Raw genomic sequence first — 15,062 nt, forward strand, 5'->3', positions numbered from 1 at the left:
GTATTCTTGGAGGAGGTCCCAGAGGTAACTGGGGGCTAGGTTCTAGAGAGCTTTGTAGGTGAGGTGTGGGTGGAGACGGTGGGTCTCCCGACCCTATGTTTCGCACCCAGTGCCTGTAGCACTTTGGAAATCTTTGTGTTTACCACACTGGGGTCAAAACGTACCCGTGAGGATAAGTCGTCTATCCTATCTCCCAGAACACGCACTCTATCTACTGCATCTGTGTCTTCAACACGATTGTTCTCCACATCATCGGCCAAACTTCGGAGCGTATCAATAATCTCCATTGGTGACCATGGACCTGACACATACGAAAGAACTAGAAGTGAACAAGGAAATTACGAGCAAGTGACGTAGTTCCCGCCCAGACGCTGATTGGCTGATACGTTTGCCACTTTGCATATTGACTTTTTGGATTCCTCTTTGGATTCCGTTTTGGATTCCGTTTTGCGGATTGAAATGTCATTTGAATATCGCAACACACGGAGCGTGGCGAAGTGGATTGCAATCACGGGGACGCTATAGCTTTTCAATTTGTATAAAGGAACTCAAAGAATTTGACTAAATGTTATTCTATTTGTATTGTTAGAACTTTTGCAAATTTAATTGAGGATTGCATTGTCACTTTGCATTTTAAAATACACTTTGAATAACGTATTTACAAATTACATTATAAAATTGCATAATGCATTGTCAAATGCATAATGTAATTCCAAATTGCATTGCCATTTGAATTTTGCTACATATATGCTTCCATAGAAAGGAACAAACAATGAGCATCTGACCAAACGAAACGCAGATATCGCCAGAAAAGCACGCTTCATGAAAAAACAGGGAAAAATTCAACACACATGGACATCTAACTGTAAAGTATTCATTAAACTAAACGGAACGCCAGAACAAGCCAAAGTAATGGTCATCAGGAACATCGAGGAAATGGACAACCACGAATGATTATCACAATCCAGACTACGGTATGATGACTCATACACAACACACCACCATGACACAGTCTGAAAGAACTCATTCATCTACAACTGGAGATAACAGGGATATAATTCAAAGGATTGCTGATCATGAAAAACTGGAACTGAGAACATTTCAATACACTGACCATAATTTACTGGACTTGGAGCACGATATAGACCCGGACAATAACTTCTTCTCTAACATCAACGACAACTGCTGCTACTACACAGCTGAACAGTACAATCAGACCATTAAAATGGACAGCAAATTGTCTATAATTCATTTCAATAGCAGAAGTCTGTATGCAAATTTCAATAACATCAAGGAATATTCAAAAAAACATTTAAAATAATTGCAATATCAGAAACGTGGATCAATGCAGATAAAGGAATGGACTTTGAACTTGAGGGATATGCTAACTGTGTAAACAGAAAGAACAAGAGTGGAGGAGGAGTGGCTATGTATGTGGATAATAACTTGAATTATATAGTAGTAGAAAATATGACAACTGTCATTGATAACTTATTAGAATGTATAACAATTGAAATATGTGAAGAAAAAAACAAAAATGTAATAATCAGCTGTATATACAGAGCACCGGGATCTAGTACTGAAGCATTCAAGGACTGGATAGGGGAAATGTTTTCAAAAACTAATCAAAAAGTTGTTTTCATCTGTGGTGACTTCAATATTGATCTGCTCAATCCAAATAAGCACAAAATGACCGATGAATTTATCAACACTATGTACAGCATGAGTTTATATCCAAAAATCACCAGACCTAGTAGAATCACATCCCATTGTGCCACTTTAATTGATAACATATTTACCAATGATATTGAAAATAATACAATGAGCGGACTATTAATTAATGACATCAGTGACCACCTACCAGTGTTTACAGTTTATAACAGCAACTACCAGAGAAATCAGTCAGAGGAAAAACTAAAATACAGACGTGTGAGGACAGAGGAAACTATGAGCTCATTAAAAAATGATTTACTGGCACAAAATTGGGAAAAGGTATATAATGAAAGTGATATTGATAATGCATATGAAACCTTTTTAAGAATATTCACATCATTATATGATAAAAATTGTCCAATAAAACGATACTACAGAAAACAAAAATACAAAGATCGACCATGGTTCACGAAGGGATTACAAAATGCCTGTAAAAAGAAAAATACACTATATAAAGAATTCATAAAACAAAGGACTAAAGAGGCAGAAAATAAATATAAAAACTATAAAAACAAGTTAACCAAAATTATAAGGGTATGTAGGAAAGAATACTATAGTAAAATATTATATCATAACAAAAGCAATATTAAAGGAATATGGGACATATTAAATAGTATTATTAAAAATAATGCTAATCAACAGAGTTACCCTCAATATTTTATTGATAAAAACATTAAAAAGGACAATATGGACGATGTGGTCAACAGCTTTAATATTTTTTTTGTAAATGTTGGACCAAACTTGGCAAGAAAAATTCCAGATCCATTGTTACCTGAGGATTGGAATGATAACCTTATAGTGAGAAATCCCAGTTCAATGTTCCTCACAGCAGTGGAAGAAAAATAAATCATAGATATGGTAAATAAATGTAAACACAAAACATCTACTGATTCAAATTAAATTGATATGAAAGTTGTAAAAAAGGTCATTGAGGGGATTTCTGAACCACTTACATACATCTGTAACTTATCATTCCAAACCGGAAAATTTCCTAACAACATGAAAATAGCTAAAGTTGTGCCGCTGTATAAAACTGGGGATAGACACTTCACAAATTACAGGCCAGTTTCTTTACTTCCACAATTCTCCAAAATTCTAGAAAAACTATTCAATAACAGATTAGACAAATTCATAAACAAACATAAATTACTTTCTGACAGTCAATACGGATTTAGAGCAAACAGCTCTACATCACTGGCATTAACAGAATCAATTGAGGAGATCACAAACGCTATAGATCACAAACTGCATTCAGTTGGAATATTCATAGATCTCAAAAAAGCTTTTGATACAATTAATCATAACATATTAATCAATAAACTTGAACGGTACGGGATCAGGGGGTTAGTATTGCACTGGGTGAGAAGTTATTTAAGTAACAGAAAACAATTTGTGAAGTTGGGGGAACATTCATCTTCATGCTTGGACATTGCTTGTGGTGTCCCACAGGGGTCAGTATTAGGTCCAAAACTATTTATACTTTACATAAATGACATATGCAAAGTTTCAGAAACATTAAAATTAGTATTATTTGCAGATGACACTAGTATTTTTTGTTCTGGGGGGGATTTACATGAACTACTGGGGAGGATCAACACTGAAATGTGCAAACTGAAAATGTGGTTTGAGAGAAACAAATTATCGTTAAACTTAAGTAAAACAAAATTCATGTTATTTGGCAATTACAATAAGAATACACAAGTACAGTTACAAATAGATGGGGTGGACGTTGAAAGGGTTTATGAAATCAAGTTTCTTGGGGTAACAATTGATGATAAAATAAACTGGAAGTCTCATATAAAACATGTACAAAGCAAACTGTCAAGAAGCATTTCAGTTCTGAGCAAAGCTAAACAAATTCTGGACCACAAATCACTCCACATTCTCTACTGTTCACTGATTTCACCATATCTACAATACTGTGCAGAGGTTTGGGGCAATACTTATAAATGTACAATACAATCTCTATCCATACTACAGAAAAGAGCCATAAGAATAATTCATAATACTGGGTATAGAGACCACACAAATTCACTATTCTTAAAATCAAAAACATTAAAATTCACTGATCTGGTTCATTTCCAAACAGCACAAATCATGTACAAAGCAAAAAACAATCTACTTCCTGGCAACATTCAAAAATAGCGGGCACGAACAACATTAAAAAGTTTTTGTCTTTCAGTTTGTGGAGTGAGGTTGTGGAACAGACTGGGTGTGGGACTCAAGCAATGTCCAAGCATGATCCAGTTTAAAAAGCGGTTCAAACATATGGTTTTCACAAGGTACAGGGAGGAAGAAGGGCTTTAACAACGGGTGTTTTCATGAATTATAAATGACTTATGTATTTGTTTATTTAATCTATTTATTTTCTATTTTTGTAAATATGTATTATTAGATATGTATATTTGGGGAGTTAGATTATTACTTGAGTAGTGGAGAAGGGGTAGGTTTAAATAAGCATATGCTTCATCCTACTCCTTTTCGGACATGTTGGGTTCACATTATTACTTTTTATACTGGCTATTGTTATTGTTGTTTTCACTATTCTCATTGGATTTGTTTTTTGTTTTTGTTTTTTCAGTTCACTTTGTTGTGTTACCCGCACATGTTCGAAATAAACTATCTAAACTAAACTAAAACTAAATGTGAGGAATAACGAAGTGACCACATCTAAGGGCAAAAAATGTACCTCAATAGACATAATGAAAAGCTACATGTGTGAAGCACATTAAGTTACACCAATCACAGGAGCACTAACAACAGTCTTTATATTCAACAAAACAACTACAAAAAATAGATTGTAAACTATTAACATAAAAGATAAATCAATAAAGAGTAGAACAAACAAAGTCTCAACGGGGGGGGGGGGAACACACTGACGCCTTCCTCAGTGAGGTGGACGCCACTCTTGCTTCACGCTCTGTCGCCCGACATCGCCGTCACCGCCGCCATAGCTGCCAAGCGCCGCCATTATGCTGCATCATCAGACTACATTGGAGTCGTGTGGCGCAGGCGTCACGGCGAGGGGGACGGGGAGGGGGAGAGGTGTTTGACTCAAAAGAGGCTAACACCTTCAGGTTTCTCCTGTCCATCATCTCCACACAGAACAGTTCATAGTCAGTATGTAATCTGAATGAGAATTGGAATGGTTTCCACGTTTCTTCCTCATCCCCGCCGTCATGGGATTTGCGCTGTGTTGATGCTGCCATCTGCTCCCAACCTTCCATCCCAATGACCTCTGGGAGAGAAACGCTGTCCTTGAAGGACTGTAACTGGCACCATGCTGCTGCCTGAATTGTGTCCTTCAGGACAACATAATCTTCCTTGAAGAAGAAAGAAAAATTATTTGTGTCTGTACTTGACACCCTACTCTCCCAAAACCACAAAATGGTATGCAAACAAAGGCTACTACTACTGATGAGTTTTCAGTGATAAAAAACACTATTCAACTAGTCATCAGACTATTTCATCTGGCTATACATACAACAGACCTGCAAACTCCTCAGAGGAAAAAAGGTGACAGTGTCACGGGGGGATTTATTTTTTATTGTAATATACAAATAACACTAGTCTGAGCGTGATTTAACAAAACTCATACAGCATACTTCATCAAAAATCAATGTCAAAACATCCTTGAGGCTTTTAAAAAATATTTAATTTACGACTGTCACAATTTTTTTATTATTATTACTTTTACTTATTATTGGAGAGACAAAAAACAATTATTATTCTGTGAAGTTGATGAATTGTCACTTTTAGGTTTTCTACCCAGTTACCAAAAAAAGAAACACTTGGAATAGTATGCGCTGTGGCAAGCACATGGTTTGCATGTGTTACTTCGAAGGCAAAAAAAAATCTAAAATACAAGAAAACACTAAAACCTACATTCAACCAGTGGGGTATTGCCCCTGACTCTCTGAGGAGGTAGGTACCTCCAGGTACCCCCTCCATGCCAGGGCGCCCTGAATTTATGTTTATTAACAGCTCCTCCACCGGGGTCAAGACAATTTGAGGGCCAGATCCAGTCTACCGACTGTCTGCCTTTTCACGATTGGCTTAAAAAAATTGCTTATTTAAATTTATACCAATACGATGGTGGGAAAAGCTTACCAGTTTGTATGTTTTTTATACTTCATTTTTATACTTGATCCGCTGACCGCTTGGAGGCCATCGGAGTACATATTTTTTTAGAAGAAAGGGGTTATGTGGTAGGATCTTTAAGAATGCTTAACTGGGATATTTATATATTCATGGCTCAAATATGAACGATTATGCTTTTGACGTGTAACTAACGCATTTACGCGGTCAGCGATCCGCTGCCAGGCTTTGGTTCTCCGGGTTGCAGAGGCTTTAGCGTTCCCTTTTCTGTGATAATGTCCTTCTCCTCGTCATAGCTCCCCAGGAGAACCTGAAGTTCCATTTCATTGAAATAAGCGGCCCGTTTCGCCATTTCGATCAGGGTTTCCATGATCCATACATCACGTCTTTTTAGGTTTGGCGGTGACGCGCACAACCCTGTGTTAACCAACCCCGAGTTGGTTGAACTAATGCATAACCGCTGCTGTGGAACCGAAAACTCTGGGTTAGTCGGCACTGGGTAAATCAACCTAGAGTTCAGCGTTAACTCAGTGTTTGTTAAACCTCCGTTCGTGGAACACCCCTCTAGAAGAGTGTTTCGCAAGCTCTCTTGCGTTGTTTGGCCGCATGCATGCGCGGTAGCCAGGCGACCGCCTCATCCAATGGCGAGCTCAGTTGGCGCCGTGTGCTTCAAGATTCCGATTGGCCCAGAGAAATGTCAATTATAAGAAAGATTCTGAAGCAAGTGCTGAGATTCCGATTGGCCCAGAGAAATGTCAATTATAAGAATGATCCAATAATTGTTCGCAATTCTGGACCCCCCCCCACCCCCCCCAAAACAAAACTCTCCGGTTCTACACGATTCACGTGAATGACCAAATTGACCAAGAAAACGGCGATTGTCGCCGAAAAAGCGACAAGTTTGCAGCTTTGATACAACCTCCAGCATTACACACATATTACATACCAGGTTCCCAGGTTCCAGTTCCTGGTCTTCAGTTTTGTCTGGAAATAAAACAGATTGTTGTCTGTAATGTTGAGTAGGCCAATACAATGGAATAATAAAAGTAGGCCCTAGTATGCAATAGATCAGCCATGGAATAGGCTATAACTTGTATATTGGTGGAGATATGTGTACAACTTAAAGCTAGGGTGGGCGATTTTGGAGAAAACAGCCGTTGAGATTCCGTCGCGTGCTCTCTGGCCCGTCCCTGCCACGCTACCTGCTGTAGCTCCTCCCACCGAACGTCAGTTATGCGCGTTCATGTGAATTCAGTTACATTGATAGGAAGACGAAACACCATGTCCGATTCCGAGGTAATTAAACATTAGTGCTGATTGCTACATAAGTACATATATAGCATCAACATCTTACTCACAGACATACCATGTATGTTATCTTAAAATCATTGCCATTGCGCTGGTAGGCCTAAGAAAGGTAGCTGTATCAGCCAAGCAAGATAGCAAACTAATTGCAACTGTAGTTCGTTAGCATAAGAACAAAAGCAAAAAAAAAAAAAAAAAAACTCCTTCTCCATGATAACAGAATTCTTCTAGGTCTCCCTCTTATCAATATTGACAATCGATATGATCTCTTTACTGTCGTTGTCCATCATTGTGTATGTACAGTACTGTGCTGAAAAAATATATATATTTGATAAAATAACACAGAAAGCCAGATTACACACAAGGAAACCGTCACTTCAAAGCGATCGCGAAACTGAGCTAGGCTGCTGCTAGCTTGCAACAACGTTATAACAATACATGGAATATCATATGCTAGACTTCCCTCGCAGTGCTTATCTTGGCAGTTGTGTCAACGTAGCTTTAATACAAACGTGACTCGGACATTATCCACAGTTGAGTTGAAGCCTAGGCCACGTGTTAGCACAATCTCTGTGTTATTCCGACAGCCAGGGTTGGTGTGACCATAACTAACCTATAAAACGGACCGGGAAAAGAACCATCGGCTGATGCAAGACATCCTACAGAACCGTATTGAAATGGTTACATTACAGAACCGTAATGTAACGGTTATCGTGGCTTTGCTTAGTAAAAAACCATACCAGCCGACACTTTACATATTCATCGCAATATACCATGGAGGGATAGCACAATTCCTTACCTGTCTATAAGAAATATAGCCATCTCAGCGTCCGATTTTAAGTTTCTCCGGTCACGTAACTCTCTCCATCGCTCATAAGCCACGCCGATGTTTACTCTGGTTTTATTTCGAGCTCTCTCCGCCTCCCTTTTAGTAGCTGTCCTTTCAACAAGTGTCTTTCCTCTTTTTTTCTCTGTCTTAGTGGTGTTAGTTGATGGTATCCGGGGAATGGGAAATTTATGGGCCGTTGATGAAGACACGGCTATTCATTTGTTGTCCGCCGTAGTAGTACAAAACTGTCAGACCGCTAGGCTCGTGAACGCTCACGCAGGGACGCACCAACGTCGTTGCCAAGGTGACCGGACAGTCCCACAGCCAATAAGAACGGAGAATCGGAGCCTCGCTCTGATTGGTCAAAGTGTACATGAGCGGTGGCAATTTTTGGGTGCGGCCCACAGAGGCAGGGGAGAGCAAAGTTATGAGCAGATATTCTCAGAGCACTTCACCTACATATAGCTGACTGGCTATTAGGACAGTTTTGCCAAATATTCCAGTAAAGAAATTACCCACCCTAGCTTTAATTTGGAAGTAGAAGCCTAATAGAATCAATCATATCTCACAAATACTCTGAATATGTGTAGGCCTACATGGATTCACCTGGATTAACAGTCTATACATGACCTGATCCTTCAGAGCTGGATGCTGTTGGAGCAACTCTAGCCCTTTTTGTGCAGAGATCTTTATCCTGAAATGTATTAGTGGTGGGAGGGTGGTAAGACTATAGTCTTTCACAATTGCTCTAAGACAACATCACACATTACAGTATATGACACGTACCTGTAGCTTTTTTTCCTCCCGTCTTCTCTCCCTGCTTCCTGAAAGCTCCTCTGCAGACCTTGGTGAGGAAAACGGCATACATTGGGTTTCCCCAGGTTTGATCAAACCAAATTTAAGATTTTTTTTTGACTTTTTTAAGACCACTTCAATGAAAATTAAGACCTACATCGCACCCATTAAGCAGTCGTAAAACACGGTCGTGCATATGTTATTCATGTTTTTTTGGAACATATGAAACATTCATGTCAATTAGGGATGGGCGTGAGGAATCGATTACTCGAGTACTCCTCGTTACAAATGAACTTTGTTGGTGAACAGGCAAACTCGATTTTGCATATACACACACACACAAAGTTTTCTGAAGCAAATGTATCATTTCTGTGCGGCGCCACTCACGCATGCCGTGGGCACAAAGCACATGAAATGCATCAAATTTCTGTGTGGCGCGTGCCGTGTGCAGGCACGCCAGAATTCAAAAAGTTAAGAGATGGCGGTAAAGCAAAGCGCAGCGAAGAATTGAAATACTTTAAAGAAATAGGAGATCATAAGGTGAAATGTAAAATATGCCAAGCGAAATCGAGCTACCAGAGTACTACAAGTAGGCCTACTATGCGGCAACATATGCTCCTGAAACACAACGGTTAGTTCGGCAAAGCAGACCCGCAGCAAACAAGTGTGTCGGCTATTTTCACCGCCGCAAGACGCAGCTGTAATCCCGGCGAGAGAAGATCACAACGCTGAGTATTTCCATGGTCCATTTGCTGCCGTTTTATTTGCAGCTTTAAATTATTTGCAATGGTTAGGCTACTTGTTTCGTTTTTTTTTTTTTTTAACCGTTACAGGCCTTGGTTCGACGTGATTTAAATTGTGAGACGCATGTTTATTTTTGTAAGGGAAATGTGTTTTGAACGTTTGCAAAAATAAATAATGAATACTCTGAAAACTCTGACTGTTTTGATGGAGAATAAGCATTACATGTTTGGTTGGTAATATTGCCGTTCATCATTAGGCCTATTCCTGCTGCAGATGCGTTGCATTCTAAAAATAGATTTGATTAAACGAGTACTCGATTGATCCTCGAGGAATTCCTTCGATCACTCGAGTTTGGAATTTACTACTCGTGCCCATCCCTAATGTCAATACATTAATGAATGTGCCAAAGGATAAGTGTGCACTCACCAATCAAAGAGCCAAACTGAGGGCCTAACTCAAAGTCTAGAGGCCTGATGTCTCTTAAGACCATGTACCCAGAAATGATAATAAAAGATTAAAAAAACAATACACAAAGTGATGGTGTGAAAGTGTAGCTGTATTTTTGGTTTAAATATCAAACTTTCAACACACAATATAAAATATAAACAAACAAACTCTTTTCAAATTGCTGTAGTTTCTCAGCATTCAAATTTCCTCAACCATTTCAATGAATCCACCACTTGCCTCGTTGACCTCTTTTACTAACTCCTTCGTAATGTATGGAGCCAGCCCGAACCCTAACCCTAACCCTAACCCGTCCACAGACATGGTGACTAATGTATGATAGTAAGCATTATTGGCCCTTAAAGCTAATATTCGGAAACAACACTGCCTCAAAAGGATATTGGCCTAAGCAACACCAGTGGAGGCTATACTTTTCCCTGAACTTTTAAACGTTGCAAACATGCAAAAACATAATTATATATTTATGTGGCATTCAGTCCAATGCTTAAAATATATCTGTGGCATTCAGTAGGCCAATGCTGTGGTAAAGTGTGTAAAGTATGACCAAGTGTTTCTTTCTGTTCAATAGATAGAACTTTATCAATCCCCTGTAGGAGAAATTTGTTAATGTTTGTCCCTATAAAACAATAATGGCAACAAAAAAAAAAATACAAAACATGACGGTAACTCTGAAGTCAAACCGTCCAATCTGAAGGCTCTACTTAACCACTCCCCCTACTCACTTCCAGCAATGCAAAGCGAACAGAACTGAGGTGGGGAGGGCGTAGCTTAAGTAGTTTGTGACCGACCCAGAGGAACGCAACGCAAATTCAATGTGAACATGTATGAGGCTTTAATAAAATCCCGGACGATTTTGAAATTCCGCCCGGACACATTTATTTTTATAAGTGTCTCAAAAAGAGGGCATGTCTGGGCAAAAGAGGACGTCTGGTCACCCTTCGTAAGGGGAACCCATTTGATTCCTACCTGTTCCACTGTTAAATAGTGGCGCAAGTTGGTGGGCGCTATCCTGGTAATTTCTCTGCGTGAGAAATACGAAGTGTGGCGCGTGAGCGTGTGCATGGGTCGAATTGCGTGTCTCACGCCGAATGCGTGAGACTTGAGAGCCCTGCTTCCCCATGATGTGGCGTCTCCTCTCGACTGATTATGTTTGTCGAGATTGCCGGCGCGAAAACCCAAAGTATTGTTCGCGCATACTCCAATAAATGAGACGTTCTCTGACGTTACGCAAAACCCCGATACGCAAAACGCCCCCTATTTTCCCCTTGTGTTACAGTCCGGTTGACTACGAAAACATATCCTAGTAGGAAATTTAAGACCATCTTTAAAAAATTAAGACTTGGGTAACGCAATTTAAGACTTTTTAAGGCCTTAATTTAGGAACATGAAATTTAAGACATTTTTTAGACTTTTAAGACCCCGCGGCTACCCTGCATACATACAAATATATAATAACAATAATAATATAAATAATAATAATAATAAAAAATTAAGAAAATGTACCTCTGTATTTAACCGAGGCATGGCATTTAATGTGATGGTCGATATCACATTTTGACCCTTTGTATCTGCAGAAGGGGCAGAGATGTAGACCGCTGCTGTCCAGCAGTATTTCAGGGCTCTCGCCATACACAATTACACTGACGTGTCTCTAAAAGTCAAAGAAAACCAGTATAAACATAAAAGCAGTTTTCTACAAAAAAACATTGCAGCGTTTCGGTTTTCTATTTTTCGGCTGCTTTGTATAAGATGGCTTGTGCATATACACAATGTAATTAGACTAAAATAATATTGATATTCGATTTCTGTGGACTCTTATGAACATTTAAAGACCCAACATGAAGTATCAACTCATTGCTAAGGATATCCACAACGGCTATTTTGACCTGAGACACTAGGATATATTTGATCTATATTCACTAAACATATTTATTCCACCGAATGGTTGACCTTGGTTGACATTCCTGAGATTCTAAGCTTTCAAACGGTGTATGACATGACTATATCACTCAACCTTATGATGCTGAAAATTGACCTAGCATGTTGGGGGGAACATGCTAGGTGTAACTAAAACTTAAAAGACGATTAAGTAGTTAACAAGACATAATACATAATTGCATGAATATTACTAAATATATTAAAGGCACCCAGTGCAACTTTATGTAAACATTCAATGAAAAATAAACATTCAATTTCTAGTCTTTTTTACACGTAGTAAGTTTCAATACCTCCATACCATTACATATCGACATTCAAGGAGCAAAGATGAGACGTCGTTGTGTGGTGAGAACTGATAGAAAATCGTAAACAACAACAATCGCCGGTGGGGAGAAGCCATTTTTCCATTGACTGGAAGCCTGCTTTATTTATTGTAGGTTACAAAAAATAAAGAAAATGGCGGCATTGTTGTTGTTATCGATTTTGTATCAGTTCTCACCACACAACGACGTCTCATCTTTGCTGCTTAAATGTCGGTATGTAATGGTATGGAGTTATTGAAACTTACTACGTGTAAAAAAGACTAGAAATTGAATGTTTATTTTTAAGCCTCGAAAGTTGCACTGGGTGCCTTTAAGCATTTTGACAGTCTCACTTACTTGCATGTTTTAGGCATCACTCGCTCGGGCGGGCACACTCTAATTTCAGGTAATTTCAGGTACATTTCAGATAATTTCAGGTCAGAAACGGGATCAGAAATGCTGTTTGACCAGTCCTCAATGTGAACTGAGTGGCCGCCCCCTCGATGTGGACGGGCGTGGCGTCAGATCCGAGATCCGAGTCGGTTCGCAGAGAATACTCGAACGCAGCATGAGTACCCGCCCCCTCCATGTGGGCGGAGTGCCGGCCCCCTCCATGTGGACTGAGTGCCCGCCCCCTCCATGTGGGCTCCGTATGAGGGCTGCAGTCAGGGGCTTCTCGAGAATTTGGCCCGCCAATGAGATACGACCGTGCGAGCGCCACATGTGTGTGTGTGTGTGTGTGTGTGTGATTACACACACTTCGCGTGTCAGGAAAGAATGTGGTCTGCAACATCAGTCACAGAAAATATTAACCTGTGCTGACATTGGATTGTGTTCTATGTTGGACCAAAGGATAATTTCAAGCATTTTCGCAGAAACAGTCAATGTTGCAGACCGCGATTTGCATATGAAGTAGGGAGAATGCTTATAAAGCTGATTATCTAATATAAAAATTAAATTTTCGTTGAATTTCTGCACGTGCTCAGCTGATCTGGGTCATTACATTTTCTGGGTTTTGTTGATTAGGAACCCCAGATGGTCGACTCAAAATACTGGGAATGTATCTTCCTTTCTGAACTTGGAAGTTGACCTTCTGCGTTCGTGAGTGACTTCACTTGTTTTTTTTAATGTGTTTATTGTTTGTTTGTTGTGTTTATGCAGAGCTTTGTTTTCAGAGGTTAGGGTTACCGGTCCCTGAAGTGGTAGACTCCTGCATGGAATCACACAGTGGGGTCAGGCCACAGTATCACATAAAGTGCCACAGTGCTCCTCAATGAAACAGTGTAACATCAAAAATGCATCAGCCAAGAATCTTATATTTCCTATTTGTATCCTATCTGTATGACTCTCTGTCTGTCGTCACTTATAAAACATAATCTAACAGCTTAGTTTATCATTCATCGCCATATTGCTTTGTGATGCTAAATTATCCACACTACTGATTTAAAAATGAGGCATGTATTTTTTTTTTGACGTGAAGCCATGCGCCCTTATTTCTCCTCTCATTCTGTATTATTTTTTTCTTTGCCTCACCGTCTTATGACCACCACATCTCTCTCTCTCTCTCTCTCTCTCTCGTGTGCCTAATGTCTTTTTCTACTCTTCCTTCTCCTTCTGAGGCTCCCCCTCAAGGCATCTCTTTTTTATATCTCGTCTCAACGCATGTATTTTTCATACTACGATTCTCTCTGCGCCCCAACCTCTTTACACCCCCACCCAATCCGCCTCCTAGCTGTGGTTTCGCTAGTAAAGTAAAGCTGCCTCAAGGCAGTGTGAGCAGGACAGAATGTATCTTGCGTTCGTGGTAAGATGCTTGGATGTTATACACCTGCCATTCCTGTTTTACACCTGCTCCCTGTTTTGCCATGTGGTTGGTCCCTGTGTTGCTGAGCTATTTAGTTTGGATATTGTTGTGTGGTACACAAAGCAATGGATTTGACCTTTCGGTCGGGATATATATATTTTTGTTCTATTTTCTGCACTCTGACTACTCACTACGTGTCTCAGGGTAATTTCAGATACAGTTGGTTTAAATGTCTCTCCCACAGCTTTCCTTTATCTCCCTGCCCCTACTCTGCTGCCTATCAGAATGTGTGTGTGTGTGTGTGTGTGTGTGTGTGTGTGTGTGTGCAGGGGCGGACTGGCCATCGGGAATACCGGGGACATCCCCGGTATTCCCGATGGCCCAAAATACTATTATGTACCGGCCCACGCCCATCATCGCATTAGCGCATTAGCGCATTAGCCCTACAATGGTTATCGCAGCGGCACAAGCGTAATTTTCTCCAAGAGCTATACCTATCTAATCACAATCGCACTGACTGAGTTTTATACTGCTACTCGCAATCGGTCTTCACACTCATGGTGACTATTTTTCGATTTTTTTTTAAGTGTCTTCTAATATGTGTTTTACAGACTTCGGAAGTCCAAAGTAAGAAAAGATCTCCACCTTATTAATAAACACCTCTAAATTGGTTCTTACACAGCCGAAGTGTTCTCAGCATACATACACGCAACGCGGCACCCAGTTCTACGCATGCGCTCAACCCATGAGGAGAAAGGGATTGTTTGCGGCGAATGTCTCCAGCTTGAGACCCGCTGAGGGACCACCGCCGGAGGCGGAGGTGCCTAAGCGCTGCCCGGCAACGATCCCTTTCTCCTCCTTGTCGTGGTTCAGTCTACTTCACATTGATGAGGACGTTGAAGAACCAGGAACGTCGGAGAACCCAACGCGGTCGTTTGAGATTCATAATATCGGCTCACACATCTTTTGGCCGTTATAATATTATATGATATAGATATCTATGTAGGCTATATGATAATATTTTGATATAGAGCTCCAGGACTCCCGTGTGTTCTAGAATATTTACAGA

Source organism: Gadus macrocephalus, chromosome 12, assembly GCF_031168955.1.
Source record: "Gadus macrocephalus chromosome 12, ASM3116895v1".
Lineage (NCBI taxonomy): Eukaryota > Metazoa > Chordata > Actinopteri > Gadiformes > Gadidae > Gadus > Gadus macrocephalus.